This window comes from Chenopodium album, chromosome 15 (assembly GCF_948465745.1).
Source record: "Chenopodium album chromosome 15, dcCheAlbu1.1, whole genome shotgun sequence".
Classification (NCBI taxonomy): Eukaryota; Viridiplantae; Streptophyta; class Magnoliopsida; order Caryophyllales; family Amaranthaceae; genus Chenopodium; species Chenopodium album.
Window position 1 is genome coordinate 44,385,311 of NC_137848.1, and position 11,574 is coordinate 44,396,884.

An 11,574-nucleotide genomic window follows, 5' to 3' on the forward strand; every position below is an offset into this window, starting at 1 on the left:
AAAATTGAATTTGAAGCTATGATGAAACCCTAGAAATGGCAGAATTTGGGGGAAAGAGAGGAGAGAGAGAAAGAATCTAAGCTTGCTTTGGAAGGATGAGTGATAGCGGTGGTGAGTAGCCAATGGTTGACGACTTGACGTCGATGGTGGAGTGGTGGTTGTGACGGGGGTGATTATTGTTGGCTGCCCTCCATTTATTCAGGTGAGTATAGTTGTGACTTATAAGGGGAGAGAGAAATAGAGAGGGTCATTTAAGGTCACGTGTTTAGCATGTGATGGGGGTCAACGCCGGAGTAATGGGTCAACTCTTCTTTTCCGACACTAGGTGGTAACTTGCAACATTTTTTTGTAAATAGGTGATTAATTACCACATTTTTTTAAAAGGTGGTTTTTGCAAAAAAAAAAAAAAAAAAAAAAAAAAGATTTAAAAGGTGCTTTTATGCAAAATTTCTTATTTTAACTCTTATTTATAAGAGAGTTTGGTGAGTGTAAAAAATAGGAAAAATTGAAACTAATAATCCCACCTTTGGCTCATCTTCTCAAAACAATCTCACCTTTGCGTATTCTGTAAATAATCCCACCTTTATACCCTATATTTTCAAAATGAGCTTTTTTACCTGTTAGTGTAATTAGTAACCTGTTTAGAAAGTATTTTGTCACGTGTTGTCTTCTAATTGGTTATTTTTATTTTTTATATTTAAAAAATAAAGGAATAAAAAAAAAAACCTTCTTCTTCCTTCCCTTGCGGACTAGCTGTCGCCGACAAGCCGAACCCAGCTGGCTAGGCGCCCTCCTTGATTCCCTCCCACCCAATTCACCACTACATCCAGCCACCCTAACACCGGGAAATAAAAAACAAAAATCCCCCTTTCTTCATCCACTAAACAAATCGTTCCATAACAACAACAATGAAAATTTCAATCGATTTAATAAATTATCATATCAATTCAAGTTCCACCAAATTAAAAATAAAAAATAAAAACTCAGCATCGTTTAGCATAATTGCGTAATTGCACCATGAATCATTAAAAATTAAGGAGAATTCCGAATGAAATTACAATTATAATAATATAAAAAAAAGTAAAAAACTTACAAGCAAACCCAGCAAATAAAAGAATCAGAAATTGTTTCTTCGAGATGATCAATTTCGAAGCAATTGGAAGAATTATTGGCCATAACAGAAAAAAAAGCAATTGAGAAATGACATTTGAAATTGATTGTACGTTAGGGTTCACATGCCCGGCGTCTCCAAAAACAGTGGCGTTAAACAGGAGCCGTACCATAATTAATTCAAGTTGGGTTTCTATTTGGGGGTTATGAGGGGTTTCGGGATGGGGTTTGGACATGGCAGTCCCTTCCCTTTCCCTCTTCCTCAATTCAGGTAGGGTTTTGGGGTGGGGGTCAGTTCGGAGGTGATGGGTGGGTGAGTGGTGATGTGGTGGTGGTGGTGGTGATGGTGGTTGACATAGAGGAAGGGGGTGAGGTGGGAGAAGAAGGATTGAAGAAAAAAATCAATTAAAAAAAGTATCTAACTTGTAAAACAAGTTAAGGTAAAAAGGCTCATTTTGAAAATATGGGGTATAAAAATGGGATTATTTCTAGAATACACAAAGGTGGGATAATTTTGAGAAGATGAGCTCAAGGTGGGATTATTAGTTTCAATTTTTCTAAAAAAAAAAAAAAAAAAAAAGACAAATAAAGTTTTAGAAAAGATGGTAAACTGGTAGATATACTTTGATGGATGTTATATTTATGGTAATATTTATCGTAGATTAGAATATGGTCTGGGACCCTGGGTGATGCCTCTAATTGTTACTTTTAATAGTTGTAAGCAAATAGATAAGTTATAATCTCCAACTAGTATATGACCCAGGCGATAACTCTAATTGTTACTTTTAAAAGTTGTAATTAAATGGACAAGTTATAATTTTAATAAAACTGTACCTTTTAATACATTAGTTTTGCCCTTGTGATTTTTTATGATTTTTTGAGTAATTTTGATCCTTATTTTTTTGGGTGGTTGTTTGTAAATGGAAAACCATATACATTTGGAGAATTTGTGTTTATTTCTTATGTTCAACAACTATTGACTAATTATCCGTAAATATGTTGTATAATGATATATTAAAAACAAAGACATAATTAAAAACAAAGACATATTCATCCAAATATTTAACAACTAAAATTATCCCTACCTTATAAAAAGTGGAAGATTACACTTATGAATAGTGCATGGACGTTTATGACCTTTAAAATGTTTGTTTACCTTTTTACCCTTATTTTGTAATTTTATTAGGGATTTTCATTTTTGGTTTTTCACAAAACACCGTTAGACTATTAGATGGATGAATATGGAAAATCTACTCAATTAATGAGAAATTAAATGGAATAATAAAGTTTGAAATATTTGATTTTTATGAAATGGGTATGATATTTTTTTTCTTTTTTTTTTTTTTTTTTGGTACCTAAATGCTGAAATACAAGTATCCCCACGAAGAAGAGTCAGGTAAACAATATGCATTAGTATTACTTTTATTTTTGGTTTATTATCGTATGAAGATAGAATTAGCATCATTTGTGTTCTAACTTCCGTTCATTCTTTTCAGAATTAATACAAAAATAGTTATTCCTTACACAATAAATTGACTAAACCACTTAGATAACTTTTCATATTATAAAATAACCTTACCCAAACTTATGCAAATCAGTAACCAGATAATTAATCTTAGGAAAAGATAATCTGAAAATAATAGCGGTCACATTTAGCATTTTCTACACCAATCTAGAGTTACCTACTACAATCTCTATATGAACATATACTTGAGAGTTGTAGGTAGTTTTGACATACTATCTATTTTCTATATATGTCATATTCTAAACTATATGCGCTTGCTTATCTGCTCTAAAGCTTGCTAAAGTTGCTTGAACTAAAATGTATAACAGTAGTAGCTTCTTTGATTAACTCCATTGTTTTTTCCGTGAACACATTTACTGTATTACTAGACAGGGTGATTGACTGGAATTTAAAGCAATAGCTACCAGCTTAGCGACTAAGCCCATGTTTTTCTAGATTGCACCAACAACTAACCTGAATAGAATCTAGGCTCTAAAATGAGCCCTGAAAGCCATTTTCTTTGAGCAAAAGATGCTATTGCACTAACATGAAAACTTACACGGTGTGGCTTCTTACAAGAACATTGGCAAAGACTATACTTTTTGATTAGCTTTTGATACTGTAGGGAATATTTTAAGCATCCCACACTTGAGCCCCACTGTGATCATACACTTAAGCATGGTGGCTTCCAAAGGGAAGGAAGCTAGAGTAAAAGAGTCGCCAACAAGTTTTAGGAACTTGTAAACCGTTCACAGGGTGAAGGTTACACCCCTTCACGATCCATGAGATCGCTAATTCCATAGTGGTCCTGAACCATGACTGGATATTCGGGGATGAAGGTACAAATCCAACCTAAAAGAGATTGAACCTGCCCTAAATAGGCCTCTACTTTATTCTTCTCATATTCATGTGTCCTTTATGACTAACATACAATCAATATATTAATTCTAAACCTGTTTAATCTATGTTGATTGAATATTAATGCACAAACAAATCTATTATTGGCAATCACTTGAATTAAAATCATATTAGCCTAAACAAAATTAATAATTATCTTATTAAGCGTGATTTCAAGTACAAATTCCCTTTAATCCTGCAAGAGAGGGCGTGATCAAGCAATAACAATAATATATCAAGCAACATAATGATACAACAAATCATCATCATAACAATATTCTCATCAAAGCATAATAATAGCAAGATCCTAGGCATGATACTAACAAGATTAATAACAAATCCTAGCATGTCGCTAAACAATAAAGATCAAAGCTTTAACCCTAACATGATACTAACATGATAAAAGAAAATAGGAAGCAACCTAAGCATGATATCAGAAACATAAATGATATTACAAATATTAGTTAATACCTTAAACATGATACTAGGAATCATAAAGACATCCTAACATGATACTAACATGATAAAAGAAAATAGGAAGCAACCTAAGCATGATATTAGAAACATAAATGATATTAGAAATATTAGTTAATACCCTAAACATGATACTAGGAATCATAAAGACGTCCTAACATGATACTAGGAATTAAAATAATCTAAGCATACTTTCTAAAGTTATATAGCAATGAAACAACTTACTTTGTTGCCTCGTATCTCTTTCTATCAAAACAATACACACGTTAGTAACTTCAAGGAAAATATTAAATCAAACAATTAATTTAAATAATTGAAATAGGGATTTGGGACCAAACCCTCAGAAATTATCAACCTTTAACATTTAGGGCAAAGGTAACTTCGAGCTTGGTTACATGCGTCTAAGACTTGTGAATGCGATATTGTGTTTAGAAAAAGCTAGGCTTAGAAATCAAGAGAGAGAAAGAAAGAATAAGCTTCTAGCTTAAAGAGAGAGAGAGAGAGAATTAGATGATTGTTGATGATTGAAAACGGGGAAATAACGCCCCTATTTATAGAGAAAAACATCCGGAACGATAGAAAAGAGTTTGAAATCAACTCGGAGTAAAACTGCTCCTATCGCGATGCAATAGGCCTATCGCGATGCGATAAACTCTTCACAGCGCGATGGTGCGGATATGATAAAAATGTTGTACGGAGTTCTTTTCCCAATATAATTAGGTAATTAGACTCCGTAATTATCATAATTAAAATTAGTTTTTTCTTATTTTAAAACACTTGTTTTATTCCAAATTAAATTCATTATCTTTTCTAAATAAAATAAAAGTATAATTATTAATCCTAATTCCATTAGAACTTAAAATAACCTTCTAGATTATTCTAGAAGATTAAATTCAATCTTAATGACTTCAGGAATAATAATTAATGGGCCCTCCACTTGATCATTGGGCCATATATAAAATTATTTTGGGCCCAGTTTAGTATTTTGGTCATAACTTCCTCATTATTCATCGGAATGAGGCTTATAATATATCGTTGGAAAGCTCTTTTCGAACCCCATCCAACTACACTTTTATTGGACCCATATCATGGACCAAAATAAATGGGAATGGACTTTTTCCATAAATAAGGTACGAAAAGAAATATTTTCAAAAACAGAAAGAAGTATTTTTATTAAAAACAATTGCATCACGAGACTCTTTCACATTTCACCTCGTTCAATAATCAGTGACGCGAAAGGTATTCATCACTGGGTTTGGTTTTTGGGGAGACACAATTAGGTGTCTACAGATACCCATGTATTGCATACTAGCAACATTAAACTTTGCTTATGAGCCATCGGTTGTAATAGTTGCTTTTGAAAAGATTCATATCACTTTTTTACTCTTTTGTCATACAATTAAATAGCCTATTATGGTTATGATATTAGCTTAAATTACAGTTCACATCTTCAAGCATTTTGTAGTTGCATTACACATAATAACTATGGTTGTATTTCACAATGCTACAATTAGAAACACATTGATTAGAAACATAGTATTGCTTATGAGATACAAAAGCAATTAATACACAAGAGCACAGAAAACAAATTATATGCTCCTCAAGTGAAGAAGTTCTTATTTATAAATTGTTTATCTAAAGTTTGCTAGGTTTTACTTAGGCCCCATTCTTTAGAGCTACTCTACTCTGTTCTGCTCAGATCAAATCTGCTCTGATCTATTCAAAAGAAATCTGCTCTGCCTGTTCTATTTTCAAATAATAATTAAAAATAATAATAATTAATATTCAATAATAATAATAATTAATATTGTATTGATGATAGTAATTTATTATTTTAAATAATTATAATAATTAAATATTAATAATAATTAATATTTATTATTCATAATAATGATTAATAATAATAATAAATACATAATTTTATTTAATAATAATAACCAATGATATAAAAAGAATAAAAAAAACTGCAAAAAAATTGTGTGCTTTAAAATATGTGATAACAATGAAGATCAAAGTGACAATGAAGATGATAACAGCGAAGATCAAAGTGACAATGAAGATGATGAAAATGACGATCATATGGAAGTAGATGGTTAATTCACCATGATGTTAAACTCTTATCTAATTATGTTCCTATTTTGGTATGCGGTTGTAATAATTTGAAGATGTTAAACTATTGTCTTTTATCTTTCTACTATTAACATATGTTAAATATGGTACACATTTATTTATGTTTTCACTCACCTAAATCAATGGTATATGCACTTAATAATAATAATAATAATAATAATAATAATAATAATAATAATAATAATAATAATAATAATAATAATAATAATAATAATAATAATAATAATAATAATAATGCCGAAATCTGCTCTGCTCTGCTTGGTTCGACTCTGCTCTGCTATCCTGAAATCTACTATGCTCTGCTGAATTTTAATCTGCCTTTCTCTGCTGACCCGTGCTCTGCTCTGCTTTGCCCAAAAGCTCAAAAGAACAGGGCCTTAGTCATATACTAATCTACGTACTTAGTCATACAGACTGAGTACTTTTTATCATATACTTAGTCATCTTTCTCACTTTATTCACTGTTTTCTTACATATGGTTACTACATATCAACTCTATCTCTCCTTATGCGAAAATAGTACATATCACTACTACAAAAAGCGTGTTTTTTGGACGCTTTTTAGGCTTTTTTCGACATTAAAAAGCGTCGCAAAAATATTTCTCAACGCTGCTAAAAAGCGTCGAGAATACGTGAGTCGAGAATTTTGAGTGGGATCAAAAAGCGTCGAGAATATCGACGCTTTTATGTGTCCAAACTAATATACGAAGAGTCAAAAAATACTTATTTCGCGCATTATCCCAAATTTTTCTAGTTTTTTAGCGACACTTTTACATGTCTACATACTCAAATTTAGTGAAGCTTTTTGTTGTCTTGCTTTTAATCGTGTCAGCCTATGGTATGGCGGGAAACTCTTGAAATATGAAAATGTGCAAAATATGTAGACATTAAAAAGGGTCCAGAATTTTTTTTTTTAAGCTTTTTTTTTCCCCTCTTTTTCAATCTTATTAAATTATTACCATCATATATACATTATATTTATTTAAATTTATCATAAATTAAATTAATAACATTAAAATTAAAATAAACGAATATTCTATATAACTAGATAAAAAAAACAATAATCAACAATAATAAGAGTAAGTAGTTAATTACCAAATTTATAAAAAGAAAACATCAACACAATTACTAAAAAAAAAAAAAATCGCATATTATAGTAGCTTGTCCATAAATAAATATATCACTAATATAAGACTAAAAACCAAAATATATAGATGATGGCCTTATAGACGATATAGTCGCTTGTTTTGATGCTCAAGTGTCCCGACCTATTCTCTTGTTGCACCTACATTGCCTTTTCCAATCTTCAAAAAAAAAATACAAAGTATAAATTAGTACATTACACAGTACAGGCTCAAGATTCAAGAATTCACATAGACATCAGACTTGACATATGCTCCCTTCTTCAGGAGATAACTCTCATGTTTACTACTTTAGCCACCACCGTTTCTCATCATCTAGTAAACCCAACCAAAAACTTAAAAGTGACGAAACCCGAAATAGTACACACAAAAGGGGAAGAAGGGAGTTAGTATATGGAGGATGGCACAAGCACATTTCAACATACATAATTGTTTCAATTAAAGTATGAGAAGGAGAAACTAAAAAAAAAAAACCATTTTTAAAACAGCACCTGTAAAACTGTAGCAATTGAGAGTTATAAATGATAAAGAAACATATATTGCAAGCAGCAAGAAACTTGTGAATAAATAAGTACTCCCTCCGTCCCAAATTACTCGCAACATTTTGACTTTTTGCATTATTCACACATCTCACTTTGACCATCTTATTTAGCTATTATATGAAAGTTAATGCAATCATGTAAGATATTGTTGGGTTTATTTTAATAAATAGTTTCTTAATATAAAAATTTTGTAGACTTTATAAATATATAATAAAAGATATCAACGGTCAAACATGTGCATCGGCAAGTGTGTCCAGTCAAAATGTTGCAAGTAAATTGAGACAGAGGGAGTAGTATCTTTGATAAGTAGTCTAGTAATTTAGCATGTGCTACTATTTTCTTCCCACTTTCACTACTATTATCAGTACAGTACTACAAGTTTCAAGGCATATTACTTTTAGCTAAAAAGTATAGTACTACAAGTTACAACCAAATATTATCATAGTTCATTTCTCTTTGTATATATAATTCATTGTAAAACCTGAAGGAGATGACTGCCTAAACTTGAGAATTGGTTGAATGATGACTCTCAAGTCCATTGTGAATCCAAGTACCTATCTTCCTCCAGATTCTGTTCCTAACTTATTGTTTCTCTACTTTCAGAAAATGCAGAAGCTGATAGTGAAGATATACCCGAAGACTACTTATTGCTAAACAATTATATATTGCTAGACTACTTTTTTGTAATGTGATGCGCAGTAGTTATTTCCTTATCATATGCTCATAAAGAAAAAGATAGACTTAAAGAAGGCTAGCACGAATGATAAAGAAGGAGAGAAAAGTATCAAAAGTGCTGAGAAGAAAAAAATGGATGAACTGACTGAAGAAGCTAAGCTAACAATGTAGAAAAGAAAAGGACATGGGCTAACACTAGTGCTTAGAAGGGTGTGAAGCCTGCTAAGGAAAAAATTGTTAGGTAAATTGTCAAGCAGAAGGTTACTGACAAAGTAGCCACCGGTGAAAATGGAGGTAGATCATAGTAAGTTGGAGCATAAGCTTGTTGAACCTATGGGTATTAACTCAGAAACTGGTCAGCAGGACACTTCACCTGCAATTATTAGAAAGCCTTTTTTGGTTTGTTCTGTTCAAGGGAGTTTCCAATGAATTGTTAAAATGTTGTTCTGGGTCAGTCTATTTTTCATCAGCTTACTAAAGAAATTACTCAATTCAATACGTACCAAAGATATAATCATCAAATATAAATAGGGATTCACTAGCATCTAAACACAACACATCACCAGTACTTTGTTATAAAGAGAAATGCGACTTTGTTACCTAGTGGTTTACCATTTCTAAGAATTCAGATTTTTTGTTTAGAAGAATTGGAGATGTATTCCCTTGACGAACTGCACCTACAATCTGAGAAAACTATCCAACAAGTGCTTTAAGAAGAAAATTATTGTGTCCGACTTGTTCTTTCAGCTTTTCATTTTCTTGAGATAGTGTGTCATTTTTTTGCGCAAAGCAGTCACTTCTTCTTTAACACCAACCATTACAATAGTCCTTCTTTGAACTTTTCCATATCCTTCCTTCCTTAACACACCATGCACCCCGTAAATGTCCCCTCTTTTAACCCCTAGTCCGTAACCTACAAGACGATCGGGAATCTCATCGTGATACATAGTTTGCTGAAATGCTTCATCTTCGAGCTCTTGTTCAGACATCTTAGGGTGCATCATCCTCAACTCTTGAACCTTAGCTTTAACATCATCCCATAACAACATTTAGTAGTAATGTAAGACCACAAAATTACACAAAATCACACCACAAAATCTGCACAAAATCATACCAGAAATCTTTCACAAAACCATACCACAAAATCTTGAGTGACTGTGTTAGAAAGAAAACTTCCATCTTTACCCGTATGGGTTTTAATCCACAGCGGTAACAAGCTCATCTTCTATCCATGTTCATCTTCCTATAAATAATAACGCAAAACGAGCATTAAAGATATGTACAACATTATATACCTCATATAAAAAGGCATGCTCTTACTAACATCATAAGTAAATATAAAATGACATATATATTCCATACATAATCAGCTTGTTGGTTTGCAAAACTTTTATAGCCAGATCTATGAAACTGATTTTGAGAAGCTCGTGCTTTTTTACTGCATGCTGACATAGTCTGCACTCACATTTTCAAATTTTTAGTTAGAGATTAATTAACGTTTAATAAAGTAAACAGTAAGCTAAATATTGTCCTTACTTTCCTGTAATCTGAATCCCAATATTTCAACAACTTAACCCAGTTACTACTGGTAATTCCATGTGGCACATGATTACAAATCTCATCCAATTTCTTCTCTAATGGCTTGTAATAAATCTGTTTCAGAGAGTATTTGAACTACCTCCAACATTTATTGGCACGCTTGAGAGCTTGGTTGTCATATTCCGCACCAGGAGGAATCACAAAGCAGTCCTTCAGTAAAATGATTAGTTATAAATATAAATCAGTAAGTAATCTATTAGAAGTAAGAGACCGGCTAAGTATGTGTGTTTAGGCAATGAAAGGGGATGTCTTAGGGACGAATATACTTACTCTTATGTCTGTAATTATCTTCCCTTTAAAATGCTTGTCGATTGCATGCCAATCTTTTTTCCCTAGCTAACTGGACAATGTGACTCCATCTTCGCAATCATACTAATGAATTTAACCAAAATATGTCCACCTTTCCTAATTGGCTAGCATAAATGAATTCGACATAATACTGGACGCCGTTATTACTCCAAACGTCAATTGGCAGAATAATACCACTTACTAATGTAGTATTACCTTGGCATCTAAATAAAATAACAAAATTAAGTTAAAAGAAATAATCAGTTTAAAAAATTTATGAAATAGTGAAGATTAGCATGCAAATTCAATGGCAAGTAGCAAGTAATATTATCAGTTATACAGACATCTTAAATGGATATGCAGTCCAAATCATTAGGACATCTATCATGGTGAAAAGCCGAGAAATCTGAAGGTATGTGCAGGTGCTAAATGAAGGTATAGTCAGACTAACGAGCCACTTTCAATTTCAAGAACTATAAACAATTAGAAAAGAAGCTAAATGAAGGTTCATGCGGTCATCTACACTGCCAAATTGCTACTAACAAGTAGAAAATGGGAGATTTCATTGCAGACATGCCGTTTATATGTTTTTGAAGAAACGAAAGATGGAAAGATGATAAATTCTTATAATAGTGACTATGAGGTAGGACATGAATAACATGAAGTTCGAATTGGAAAAACGAGAGAAACTAAAGGTTGTAATGCTTTTAGGTTGGCATTTCTCAGTATCATTAAGAAGCATACTGATGATAGATAGGGCACTGGTAATTTCTGTAATACATCATTTTCATTTTTATATATCCCAGCAAACTAATTTTACAATATATTATCCTGACCTTGTAACTATATTGATGAGAAGAGACATGTGTAGCCAGCAAATTTCTTAGATTCCCACAAAAAAAGTTCTGATAGGTGTTGCCACAAAAGAGTTCCAATATACAAAATCTTAAATGGATATGCAGTCCAAATCATTAGGAAATCAATCATGGATATGCATGCAATGGACTAGGCTAACCCACCCACAGCACCACCAATTCGTTTCCATAGACAAGAAGGCACAAAAATGCAGGACAAGGACAACAGTAGCAGCAATTTTGGGAAGCAGCAAGTGAAGACAAAATTAATTAATGATCCACTATAGTAGCAGCAATTTTCTGTGTGTTATTGTTGGATGTGTTCTTGAGTGTCGAGTCTATAGCAATGCAGTTAAATAT

The 11,574-nt window shown here is 32.1% G+C and overlaps 1 long non-coding RNA gene across 2 annotated transcripts; it reads right to left on the reverse strand.

The window, feature by feature from the left end:
• Positions 1-7,163: 7,163 nt before the first annotated feature.
• On the reverse strand, positions 7,164-10,548 carry LOC145582302 (uncharacterized). 2 transcript variants are annotated; one of them, XR_014099854.1, is made up of 6 exons: positions 10,343-10,548; positions 10,010-10,222; positions 9,836-9,928; positions 9,612-9,716; positions 9,074-9,497; positions 7,164-7,418 (listed from the first exon to the last, which is right to left on the reverse strand). It is a non-coding gene; the product is annotated as an uncharacterized LOC145582302 (long non-coding RNA). The 2 variants fall into 2 exon arrangements; XR_014099853.1 differs by having other exon boundaries at positions 9,588-9,716.
• Positions 10,549-11,574: the final 1,026 nt, after the last annotated feature.